Source organism: Dendropsophus ebraccatus, chromosome 13, assembly GCF_027789765.1.
Source record: "Dendropsophus ebraccatus isolate aDenEbr1 chromosome 13, aDenEbr1.pat, whole genome shotgun sequence".
In the NCBI taxonomy this organism is placed as follows: Eukaryota; Metazoa; Chordata; class Amphibia; order Anura; family Hylidae; genus Dendropsophus; species Dendropsophus ebraccatus.
In genome coordinates, this window is record NC_091466.1 from 23169598 (window position 1) to 23181667 (window position 12070).

The window sequence follows — 12070 nt, forward strand, 5'->3', positions numbered from 1 at the left end:
GGCAGCCTTTTCCATCCCCAGGACCCGGAAGTCAGAGACATCTCTGGACGGCGGACCGAACTATTAATCACCCGAACCCGAACTATGATTAGGGATGGTGAGTATGGTGTCTGTGTGTGTTTTTTTTTTGTGGGGGGGTCCCACGGGAGTTGTACTTTAACAATGGTTTGAATTTTTTACAGGCCATCAGATACAAGAAAAGTTATACATGTTATATATTGTTTTAAGCATAACTACTTGAGGAACATGGATAACAAGTCAGTTTTACCCCAGGGCGAATGGCGTAATAACACAGTCCCCCCAAATAAAAGAAATGCAGGTTTTTTTTTGTTCAATTTCACCACACATTGAATTTTTTTCTGGTTTTGTAGTGTACTTTATGCAAAAATTTTGCCTGTCATTGCAAAGTACAATTAGTGACGCAAAAAATAAGGGCTCATGTGGGTTTCTAGGTGGAAAAATTCAAGTGCTATGGCCGGGAAGACGTCAGGGCTGTGATCAAGCACGCATTGACATGTGAAACAGCTGTTCGCCTGTCACTCATCCGCTATCCGCGTATCCATTTTGCTACAACGTGGTGAGTGCCTCCACTGTTACTTCCAAGTTGTTCATTGGCTATTTGCGTTGGCTATTTGCAGATTAATATGTGGGTTCAGCAGAAAATCAACATCGGACCCACCCTGCATAAAAGCACCCTCAGGCAATTTTAACATGGCAGCAGATTTCTACCCCATTGGACTCAGATCATATTAGGATCCTGTTGTGCTCTAAGTCCAGTTTAGTAGAAATGAGCCATGTACTGTAAAAGTAAAAGAACAAAAAATTGAAATTATGTTTCATCTGCAACATATGTAACATTTCTTTGTGTCTCATTGTCATCTGTACTATATTATATTTTACATGTCGTCTTCATCTCTGCTAGTCATTATTTTTAACCTACCTTATCTAATGCCATACCTGTACATACTTACACGTTTTTTTCATATCTAAAATATTCAACCTTTTATTCCATACAATATTTCACCTAATAATAGCAGAAGTTGGACCATGTTTGGTGTAGTCATTATAAATGCAATTCTTTATCCCTGTGTAGAACAACTTTACTTACTTGTTTCAGGCACTGCAAATAAATGTAACTTTTATTCTATCATGGAATTAAGATGCAATGAAAGAAAGTGAGGCCCATTCATCCAGTAAGACAATATAAGAGCAGTTACCTACATTGTGTAAAAGACCTGTTTATATTCTTTACTGAAAAGCAGAAGAGGGATTATGACTGTAGGGAATAGCATCCTTTGATAATACTATCTATAATGAGCCTTCATTAACCTCAGAATTAGAAACACTGAGCTTATTAGTCTACTGTACATGAAATCACATTGATTAACTTTACTTTATTTAAAGGGAATGTGTTTTTTGCATATATATATATATATATATATATATATATATATATATATATATATAAAAGCCATGTTCCCACTGCGTAAGTTTTGTAATAATCATGGCCTTTGTAACAAGGGCCGTGATTACTGCAGAACTTACGTAGTGGTACCTTCTAAGGAATCCCCGCCAAAGTGTATACACGTAGTATACCCTCCGGACGGGATCCCTAGTGGCGCCGCAAGAAACTGACATGTCAAAAAAAAAACCTGTCAGTTCATACAATGTAGTGTGCTGCTCTAGCCACACACTCCATTGTGTGCAGCGGGAAATTCGGATGTGGGCGTGCAAGGATGCGCCAGCATCCGAATTCAGCGGCAGTAAACATCATCCGTCTGGAATGGCAGTCTTGGCCAGGAATGATCTTTTCTGACACCGGCCATGAATCAGCCGGGTCACTGAACGGCCGTTGTAATACAAAGTGTTAACATAGCCTTAAAGGGGTTATCCAGTGCTACAAAAACATGGCCACTTTCTACCAGAGACAGCCCCACTCCAGCTTGGGCGGGTTTTTGCTGCTCAGTTCTATTGAAGTGAATGGAGCCTAATTGCAAACCGCACCTGAACTGGAGTCGTGTTGTCTCTGGAAGAAAGTGGCCATGTTTTTGTAGCACTGAATAACCCCTTTAATATGTATATTAGGATAATGTTATGTTACTTTTGGTGATGCCTTTTTATTTTATGATATTAAATACTTTCACCTGGGGCTTCCCTGTCCCACATCATCTGTATACTGTGTGGACTTAATCCACAATGATATCTGTGAACTGCAGCTGGTGTCTCTATCCAAGCCCAGACTATGACTTGCTAGCCCAGAGTGGGCAAAGATAAAAGATATTTATGTCCTCCTCAAAACAGCTACCATCAAATGCACCATGGTGATGTATATGTTACTGTTTGACACATGCCAATTGTGATAAAACGTACAGCAATGAACTTTTTGGTGTTGTGTTTTTATTAATTGGATTGAGTACTGGATTGCAAGCTCCAGTTCACACACCTGAGAGGTTGGACGGCAGTGAGGCTGATTAGTCATATTGAAGTTGTTGGAGTATACTGTATCATTACATACATAAAAATGCAACAGCTCACCGCAACAGCAAGATACAGACCCACCATAGACATGAAAATAATTAAAAGCAGCCCCCCCAACTGCCCAAAAAATTCCCACAAAAATAATGAGTCTCTTGGTTACTATTTGCAAACAGCGTAAACTGCCTCACCACGATAAGGTGGACTCATATCGAGGCAGACCCTACACTGTATGTACACTATGGCCTCTCCATGGCGTATAATACGCCTATGCTCTGGGCATGCAAGATCCGTCTAATACCTGCAAAAATAATTGCATCACCTGGGTGAGACAGGTGGAGTGCACGACCAAATAGAGGCAGCCGCTCCCCCAACTGGAAAACAGAAAAAAAAGGGAAAAAAATTGGTCAGCTCTCCTAGAACACTGTTCACACTAGGCAGGAGCACGTTGCCATGGCTGAAATTGCAAACACACAAAAACACAGAAAAATGCAACAGCTCACCGCAACAGCAAGATACAGACCCACCATAGACATGAAAATAATTAAAAGCAGCCCCCCCAACTGCCCAAAAAATTCCCACAAAAATAATGAGTCTCTTGGTTACTATTTGCAAACAGCGTAAACTGCCTCACCACGATAAGGTGGACTCATATCGAGGCAGACCCTACACTGTATGTACACTATGGCCTCTCCATGGCGTATAATACGCCTATGCTCTGGGCATGCAAGATCCGTCTAATACCTGCAGGTGGGGGGGGGGGGCTGCTTTTAATTATTTTCATGTCTATGGTGGGTCTGTATCTTGCTGTTGCGGTGAGCTGTTGCATTTTTCTGTGTTTTTGTGTGTTTGCAATTTCAGCCATGGCAACGTGCTCCTGCCTAGTGTGAACAGTGTTCTAGGAGAGCTGACCAATTTTTTTCCCTTTTTTTCATCATTACATACATACAGGACATGCCACATGCCATGCCACACCAATAGTGCACAGGTAGGGGGAAGTGGCCGCCATCATGCTGAAAATGAGAAGCTGCTGCCTTAGACACATTGATGATCATTTCTGGTAGTGCCTTCTATCAACCACTGCTTCCTGGCGGCAGGCAGATGCCATACATAGAATGGACATGAAGGTGGCGATTCAGAGAGGACAGTAGGACCTGGAGGTTCTCCCTTTGCCTGGCGCTGGTGCCCAGGTAGGCCAGATTAACAGTGTGCAAGTGTACTGATTTAAGTAACACGTAGATGCATTTCTTTACCATAGGGTGGTTTATTAAATGCAACGTGTTTCAAACCGGCAATGAAAGAACGGGCCTTTTTCAAATGCTTGTAATCTGCACGCTAACTTACCTGTAGCCTACAAGATTACAAGGAAGGTAATGATTGTGCACATAATTGATCACATGAGAGTGGTACCCTCTGTTACTACTGTCTTCTGGTGCAGGGTGTTCTGCCCATTCCCTTGCCTGTGCTTTTGTCTAGTGCCAGGGTCCTCCTTGGTTTTTCTATCCAGGCTGCTATGGTTATGATGCTACCTTCAGAGATCCCCTGCTGTGTATTGTAAGGGTGGGTTCACACGTACCGGAACTGCAGCGGATTTCGATGCAGAATTTTCAGTGTGAAATCCACTGTGATTGCGGTGCATGTGAAGCTACCCTTGAGCTATGTGAGAGGTGAAGTGAAGGTGAAAATTTAGCCAGATACAGCATGGCGGTGACAACATATTGACCAAGTTCGACTGAGGTAGCAGGTGAACCACCCAAAAATTTAGCCAGAAACAGCATGGCGGTGACAATAGATTGACCAAGTTCCACTGAAGTAGCAGGCGAACCACCCAAAAATTTAGCCAGACACAGCATGGTGGTGACAACAAATTGACCAAGTTCGACTGAGGTAACAGGTGAACCACCTAAAAATTTAGCCAGACACAGCAGGGGGGGGTGATAACAGAGTTACCAAATTCGACTGATGTAGCAGGTGAACCACCTAAAAATTTTACCTGACACAGCGCAGTGACAACAGAGTCACCAATGAGATTGCAGTCAAAAAGTTGTCCTTAAAAATTGTTTTTGAGTGTCTGTTGTTGACCCTCCTAAAAAATTGATTGGAGAGAGGGCCTAAAGGTGGCCCTCTGTAAACATTGTTTGAAGAGAGCCAGTTGACCCTCTGAAAACTTGTCTGTTGGCTCATTGTTTGAGTAAGAAGAGATGGAGGAGGAGAGGATAGATGAAGAATCTTCATTTTGAGCTGCTTTCCCACGGTGGAGAGTTGGATTTCGGTGAAATCCAGGCTTTATTCATTTTAATAAGCATCAGCCTGTCAACACTGTAAGTTGACAGGCGGGTGCACTTATCAGTGATGATGGCACCAGCTGCACTGAACACCCACTCTAACAACACGCTAGCAGCAGGGCAGTTCAGCCCCTCCAAGGCGTACAGCGCCAGTTCGGGCCACGTGTCCAGCTTTGCAACCCAGTAGTTGTATGGAGCAGAGTGATCACGCAGGACATTGGTATTCCCTCACCATCTTTCTGAACAGCTCCCCTCTACTCTGTCTAGACTGGGCACGGGTGACATAGTCTTGCTGGGGTGCCATAAAACTTGAAAAGACTTTGCAGTGTGTTCCCCTGCCAGTGCTTGACAAGCTGCCGGCTCTCTTATACTCCTTTCCTCTACAGGAATAAGAGTGGAAAAGTTCTGCTTGTACTGGGGTTCCAGGAAGGTGAACACCCAGTAATCGCTGTTGTCAAAAATGTTTCTAATGCGAGGGTCACGGGAAAGGTAGGTTAACATGAAGTCAAACAGGTGAGTCCCAACATGCAAGAATTCCCTCTCCTTAATAGACTGATTCTCCATTTCCTCCTCCTCCAACTCCTCCTTTTCAGCCCATACACACTCAACAGATAAGAAGGAATGAGCATAGGTACCCTCTTCAGTCTCGCCAACAGTCTCCTCCTCTTCCTCCTCATCCTCCTCCCCCCCCCCCCCCCCCCCCCCCCTCCTCCAATATGAGAAACAGACCTGAGGGTGGTCTGGCTATCAAGCAACATATCTTCTTCCCCCATCTCTTGTGACAAGTGCAAAGCCTCTGACTTCATGTTGAGCAGTGAGTTTTCCAGCAGACAAAGCAGCGGGATAGTGACGCTCATAATGGCGGCATCGTTGCTGAACATCTGTGTTGACTCCTCAAAGAGACTTAACACCTGACATTTATTAGACATCCACATCCACTCCTTATTGTAGACTTGAGGAAACTGACCAACCTGACTAACAGTTTCAGCACCGCCTGTTGCCGCTTACCCACGGCAGTGCTGCTGTGCCTAGAGCTACCAACTGAAGGCGCCGTGCTCACAGATGGTAATTGAGAGGAGGAGGAGTTGGTGCAAAGTAAGCCTGAGAAACCATGACTGACATAGGCCCCTTAATCCTCACTATGGGCAGCACATGAGCGGACCCAAGGGTTAGACTCAGTGACAGCTGCTACCCCATCTAACTTGGTCACTCTGTTGTCAACCCCATGCTGTGTCAGGCTACATTTTTTGGTGGTTCAGCTGCTATCTCATCTAACTTGGTCACTCTGTTGTCAACCCCATGCTGTGTCCGGCTAAATTTTTTGGTGGTTCAGCTGCTACCTCATCTAACTTGGTCACTCTGTTGTCAACCCCATGCTGTGTCAGGCTACATTTTTGGGTGGTTCAGCTGCTACCTCATCTGACTTGGTCACTCTGTTGTAACCTCCTGGTGTGGCATAGGTTGCACACCACAGTCCGTAGGTCATCCTCACTTTCTTTAAAGAACCTCTAGGCCTTGACACGGGAGCTTCACGCCGTGAAACAGTTGCTGATCAACTTGTCTGGCCCTGCTTCTCACTCTGGCCACCCCATTGCCTCTTCCAACCTGTTCTGGTGCTGCACTTGCCTCCCCCTCAGTAGCACTGTCCTGACTAGACTTACCAAACCAGCTTGGGTCAGTCACCTCATCATCCACCAGATCTTCCTCCAAATCCTCACTCTGCTGCCCCCTCGGACGTACTGCCCTGACAACAACGTCACTGTCTGACAACCGTGTCTCATCATCATCATACGAAGCTTCTTCACACACTAACTGCAAGTCCCCACTCTCATCACCCACGGACTGCAAAACTTTGATATTATGGGCATCGGGACAGTGCAACCGCTCAGGTTGCTGCTGAGCAGTGTTTTGTGACTCTGGGAAGGGTTCTGAAAAGAGTTCCTGGGAGTATACCGGATCTAAATCCCTAAATTCCATGGAGGGGCCAGGCTGGGGGGAAGGAGGTTGAACTGGAGGTGCCACAGTTCCACTCCCTTTGCTAGCGTGGGTGGACTGTGTGGAAGACTGGTGTGAATGTAACTGAGAGGACACACACATTCACTCCAGTGCAGTGAATCAAACAGATAGCAAAAACGTATTCACTAGACTGTGGTTGGTGTACCGCAGAGCACACACTTGTTCACTGGACTGTAGTAAATGTATCTGAAAGCAAACACCTATACACTAGACTGCAGTAAATATAACTGAGGGCAAAAACGTATTCACTAGACTGTTGTGAATAGTACAGAAGAGCACGCACCAGTATTTGGCGAGCCTAAAATGTACTGCTAAAATGCTTTGATAACTAACAGACAGCACTCATCAGTATTAGGCAAACCAAGAATGTGTTTTTTTTTTTTTAACCCCTAGACGACCCTGGGCATACCCGTTTATTTATAAATAAACAAATAAATAAATAAACATGTTTGGTATCGGCGCGTGCGTAATCGCCCAAAATATTAATTTATCACATTCCTGATCTCGCACGGTAAACAGCGTAAGCGCCAAAAAATCTCAAAGTGCAAAATTGCGCATTTTTGGTCCCATCAAATCCAGAAAAAATATATAAAAAACGATCAAAAAGTCACATATGCGCAATCAAGATACCAATAGATGTATACCAGTGTAGTAGGCTCTCCAGAAGTGGGTGATATAATGCTAATATGATATTGTGTGACTAGAATGATAACTGTACGCCTAAATGACAATATTTAATACTTAAATTCATAAACGACAACAGTCTAGATGCATAGAAAAATTGATAAAATAAAATAAATAAACATATATATCTGATAAAACGTCAACATGGACAATAAGATGTCTAACAAATGGTAAAATATATATATATAAATATAATAAGAAAGAGCCAAGTGATGAGTACCGCGCCGGGCCCAGCGCGGACACCCCACTTAAATAGTAACAGCAGTAGTCCCGAATCACGGTATTTTACCTAGGCTCGTATCGTTGTTGAGCCGTTATACTTGTGCTTTAGATGGATAATTCTCCTTTTAGATTGAAATCATGGGAGGGAGAATAAAATAAAAGTCAAGTAAATGGTGGTGGAATGTCCACCTCTCACCCTGTTAGTGATAACATCTACGATCAGATGCGATATTGTGGTGGTAATCCATACCCCAGTCTATACGGCCAACCTGAGAGCTGTGCGGTCGCGGTCTAGTGCAGCATGATGTGCTGTCTTGCGTTGTTGTGGCGTCCGCGAGGATGAGAGCGCGCGCTCTTTCCGACTGCCGCTGTGTAAAATGCCAAGGGAATATGGCTCCGGTTCGGGATCTACACTTTAGATGTAAATATTTGTGAAAGGCTCTGTTATCCTTGATTCTCACCTTTCACAAATATTTACATCTAAAGTGTAGATCCCGAACCGGAGCCATATTCCCTTGGCATCTTACACAGCGGCAGTCGGAAAGAGCGCGCGCTCTCATCCACGCGGACGCCACAACAACGCAAGACAGCACATCATGCTGCACTAGACCGCGACCGCACAGCTCTCAGGTTGGCCGTATAGACTGGGGTATGGATTACCACCACAATATCGCATCTGATCGTAGATGTTATCACTAACAGGGTGAGAGGTGGACATTCCACCACCATTTACTTGACTTTTATTTTATTCTCCCTCCCATGATTTCAATCTAAAAGGAGAATTATCCATCTAAAGCACAAGTATAACGGCTCAACAACGATACGAGCCTAGGTAAAATACCGTGATTCGGGACTACTGCTGTTACTATTTAAGTGGGGTGTCCGCGCTGGGCCAGTGCGGTACTCATCACTTGGCTCTTTCTTATTATATTTATATATATATATTTTACCATTTGTTAGACATCTTATTGTCCATGTTGACGTTTTATCAGATATATATGTTTATTTATTTTATTTTATCAATTTTTCTATGCATCTAGACTGTTGTCGTTTATGAATTTAAGTATTAAATATTGTCATTCAGTCATTTAGGCGTACAGTTAACATTCTAGTCACACAATATCATATTAGCATTATATCACCCACTTCTGGAGAGCCTACTACACTGGTATACATTTGTTATTTATTCTATCCCGTTAGCGCTGGGATAGTAGTGCACTCGAAGAGGGTGGATCCCATTCCTACGGAGTAGGTGTAGCAGACCTCTACCCCTTTTTTTCTGTTTAAGATACCAATAGAAAGTACACATCATGGCGCAAAAAAAAACACCTCACACAGACCCATAGACCAAAGGATAAAAGTGTTATAAGCCTGGGAATAAAGCAATTTTAAGGAACATATATTTGTTAACAATGGTTCGAATTTTTTAAAAGCCATCAGATACAATAAAAGTTATACATGTTGCACATCGTTATAAACGTAACGACTTGAGGAATATATATAAATATATATATATATATATATATATATATATATATATTAAACAAGACAGTTTTACCCTAGGGCGAACGGCGTAAAAACAAAAACCCTCCAAATAAAAAAAAAATAATAATTTTTTTTCCTATTTCACCACACATTTAAAGGACAACTCCGGCGGGACCCCCCCCCCCCCCCAAAAAAAAAAAAAAAAAAAAACAGACACACACAGACACCATACTCACCATCCCACCATCCCTCGCCACTCCATTCGCCCGCCGTCCGCCTCACCGTCACCGCCGTCCGCTGTCCAGCAATGTCTCTGACTTCCGGGTCCTGGAGATGGAAAAGGCTGCCAGTGCGCTTGCCTTGCAGCCTTTTCATTGGCTGGAGCGCATCACATGGCTTCCAGCAACCTCAGCCAATCAGGGCTGAGCAAGCTTCAAGCCATGTGATGCGCTCCAGCCAATGAAAAGGCTGCTGGTGCGCATGTGCGCTGGTGCGCATATGCTAATAGAGCCATGCTAGGCCCCCAATTAAGTGGGAACATCAGTACAGTATCTTTTCAATAAGCTTACGAATCTTGTGCCAAAAGGGTATTAACACTGGGCACTCCCACCAGATATGTAGGAGCGTGCCTACATTTGCTTTACAACGCCAACATATAGGGTCAGAACCTGGGTATATTTTGGATACCCGGTAGGGTGTCAGGTACCATCTATACAATAACTTTCTGAAAGCCTCTAAATGGCCTATGCAATGAGATACCTTATTAGCTAAAGTGAACATATGGTACCAATGCTCCTTAGTGAAAGACCTCCCCAGTTCCTGTTCCCATTTCACTACAAATGGTAGAGAGGTCAGTCGGGTTTGCATGGCTTTGTAAGCAGTAGAGAGGCCCTTAATTGGTTTTCTGGGATTATTAAAATATTTTTTGTATGTAGTCATAGGGGGTGAGGCCTGCACATCAATATCTTTCAAACAGTGTCGCGCTTGTAAAAATTTATAGAAGTTCCTATGGGGTATATTGTATGTGGAGACAAGGTGAGAGAAGAGAACTAAATTTCCATTTTCATACAGGAGAGAAAGAGATGTTATCCCTTTATCCGCCCATGATTTGAAATCAGAATCAGGGATAAGATATTCCATTAGCATGATTGGTAAAGCCATAGACCTTAAAGGAACCAATTCCGACTTAACAATATCTTTATTCCAAATTTTAAGGCCTGCGGACATGGTGGATGAGATCCACGGTGGACTAGGAATGCCTATTCTAGAGGCCCACAGGAAGGCTAAGAGATTTCTATCAAGGAGTATGGCTGCCTCTATCTCCATCCATAGGTTAGGAGCCTCATCAACACACCAATATTTTAGTTGATCCATTATTGCTGCTTGGTAATATAAAAGTATATTGGGACAGCCCAAACCCCCTTGAGCTACAGGTTGAAATCCTCCCAATCCAAGATACGGGTAGTTTAGAGAATTTAGTAATGTCCTTATCCAAGGTGGAGAGTAATGTATTGTAATTGGTAAGTGATAACTTATTTACAGGGTATGTAAGCGTAATCCCTAAGTAGGGGATAGCCCCCTCTGACCAGCCATATGGATACATTCTTTGGAGACAGGACTTCATCGCTGAGGGCATGCCCATAGCTAATATCAAGGATTTGGAGGGGTTCACTTTATAGTAGCTCACCTCTCCAAAATAGGATAGGATCCTGCTAGCATATTGTAAGGATATATGTGGCGCAGTCAGTGCTAAAATAATGTCGTCCGCAAACAACCCAATGCAGTGGTCACGACCTCCCATCTTAATGCCTAGTATCCCCCTGTCTTCTCGTATCTTTTGAGCCAGTGGCTCAATTGCCAAGGCAAAAATGGTCGTGACAAGGGATACTACTACTTAGATAATGCCCACAAGACAGCCCCCATACTCACTCCTTAAAGTGTACCTGTAGTTTTGCAAAAAACCTTAGGTTAGGCTCTGTGCAATTTTTTGCAAAAATCCACCTCTCCTGAGCCCCAATATTCCCCTGGATGTGCTGCTTACTGATTTTTCATTCATTTTGGGGGGGAGGGGGTACTTTCATGAAGTGAAGTAGTTTGTCTCACATGAACGTGCACAGCTCTGGCATGAAGCCCCGCCCCACGTGACAGCGGCCAATCAGCTTCATCCCACCCTGTATTACTCTCCTCTATGTTTTCTATAGCTGTTTATTAACAGAGAGGAGGACAGTACAGGGTGGGATTCTCTCATTGTGATAATAAAACATTCTCCCACCCTGTACTGTGGTCCTTTCTGTTTTCTACAGCTTTATAAATGCTCCGAGGCTGATAATACAGACTGAGATCATGGTATAACCCAACCCCCTAACAACCTCAAATGAACTGCTACCTGCCTGAAGCCCCCCCCCCCCCCACATGCCGGAATCCAACCAGCATCAGCCCACTGTGTATTGCTGTCCCCTATGTTCTCTTCAGCTTTATAATCGCACAGAGGAGGACAGTACAGAGTAGGACTCTTTCATCATGGTTAATATTGTTCTCCCCATGCCCCCAACCCTAAAAAAAAAAGATTATTTTCTGCCCAAAACGAATTGTACACTTTTAGGGCCAGTTCACACTGGCAGAATCCTGCCGCGCTCAGTGTGCTGCTGTAAGTGAATGAGAGGGCGCGCGCTCGTCCGCTGCAGCCGCTCTCCGCTCGAAGAACTAACACGTTAGTTCTTTGAGCAGAGAGGAGAGGAATCGGACGAGCGCGCGCTTTCCCATTCGCTTAAAGCAGCACACCGATCGCGGCGGGATTCCGCGGCAGAGAGCTCCATCAGAATAGTGCTGACAGGGAGCCATTGTAATAAACATTATAAAATCGGGGCCTGCAGATGGTCTATGCTTATCTCCCCAGGGAGCAG